At 34.6% G+C, this 1460-nt stretch overlaps 1 protein-coding gene across 1 annotated transcript in view; it reads right to left on the bottom strand.

The window, feature by feature from the left end:
- Window positions 1-1460, bottom strand: part of il11ra (interleukin 11 receptor subunit alpha) — a 40476-nt gene that overhangs the window by 12761 nt on the left and 26255 nt on the right. The window lies entirely within an intron of this gene.

Here is a 1460-nt window from a genome sequence, read left to right as displayed (position 1 = left end):
CACACACACACACACACACACACACACACACACACACACACACACACACACACACACGCACGCAACAACATGCACAGAAAGACTGCAGGTTCTTCTTGACATTAAAATCAGATGGCAAAGCAGACGTAAAAATCTGCAAACTGGATGAAACTCAGTACTTTCCAAACAATAAAACGTGGGCCGAGGAGCTGCTGAAGGATAGAATAAATGAGACGGGGAAAATGTTGACAGCTTCGTCTGAAAGTTTACGAGGAAAAAGGTCCTCTTTGTTCACTGATTAATGTTGCTGAAAGAAAACGTGAAAGAAAAAAAAGGAGAAAGTAAAAACGAAAGAAAGAACCTATTGATCAGTTATACTTTTTAACAATTACTAAAAATAAACTAATTAAATAAAAACATTAACAAAATCCTACAAATCGATTATAAATTGGAACTTCTGTTGAAACAGCTTAAATAAATGAAGAGACAACACATTTATGTAATATAATTTCCTATCAAATTAAGAATGGATGGTAAATGAAGTGAGTTATATCAGTAAAACATTTACAGAGTCTCATTTTACAWGATTAACATTTGGTGTTGAAAACAGCTGAAAAGGTGTTTTAGTCATGAGGGCTTAATTATACTGTTTTACAAGACATCTAAGCAGTGTTATCTTACTTTTTAACCTTGTTAGCATATATTTTTTATATGCACATGAATGACCTGTTTTATTAAAAGGTCATTATTTTAAGGAAGTTGTGTCCTAACTTACTGTGGTGTACAAGCTTGTCCTTGTGGTGTAAAAATGACAATAACAAAAGATGMAGGAGGAAAAAAAGCATTTATGTGCTGCAAGAAATTGCAGCAATAAAAATCACAAAGCAGAAAAAATGCACAGCACTGTTATTTACCTAATAAATCTATAACAATAAAACTGTCAGATTACTTTGAACAGCTGACGAGAATCAGAACTAACACACCTCTCAAGTTTGTGCCTGAAGGACAAGCTGCAGCTTTATATATCCTAAGTGCCTTAGATCAGGAGCACCCAAAATAGTACTGAAAAGAATCCATGCCTGATCGTTAACATAATGCCTACATCTGTTTGGAGGCATGAGTCAGTGCCGACAAGAGGTTTTTCATTTACATCCTCATAAGCATGCACCTTTCGTTTGCACAACACGTTGGAAGTGTATTAGTGTGTGTGTGTGTGTGTGTGTGTGTGTGTGTGTGTGTGTGTGTGTGTAAAAGCAACACCTAGTCTAAATTAAATCCACCTGTTGTGTATTGCATTTTGAACAGCCTTACTGGAAAAAAAAAAAAAAGATTCTGCCTTAGAGGATTATAATATTTTTGTAGATTGGAGCCATTTTAAAGAGGGCATACTAGGGATGCAAGTTGATTGATTGTATCATCCAACTAACAATTAAATGATAAGCAGACATTTAAAAAAAAAAAAAAAAACTTGAGTTTTCTCG

The sequence above is a fragment of the Austrofundulus limnaeus genome, unplaced genomic scaffold, assembly GCF_001266775.1.
Source record: "Austrofundulus limnaeus strain Quisiro unplaced genomic scaffold, Austrofundulus_limnaeus-1.0 Scaffold13, whole genome shotgun sequence".
Taxonomy (NCBI): domain Eukaryota; kingdom Metazoa; phylum Chordata; class Actinopteri; order Cyprinodontiformes; family Rivulidae; genus Austrofundulus; species Austrofundulus limnaeus.
The sequence above is the reverse complement of the archived record's forward strand: the minus strand, read 5'-3'. Positions and strand labels throughout refer to the sequence as shown.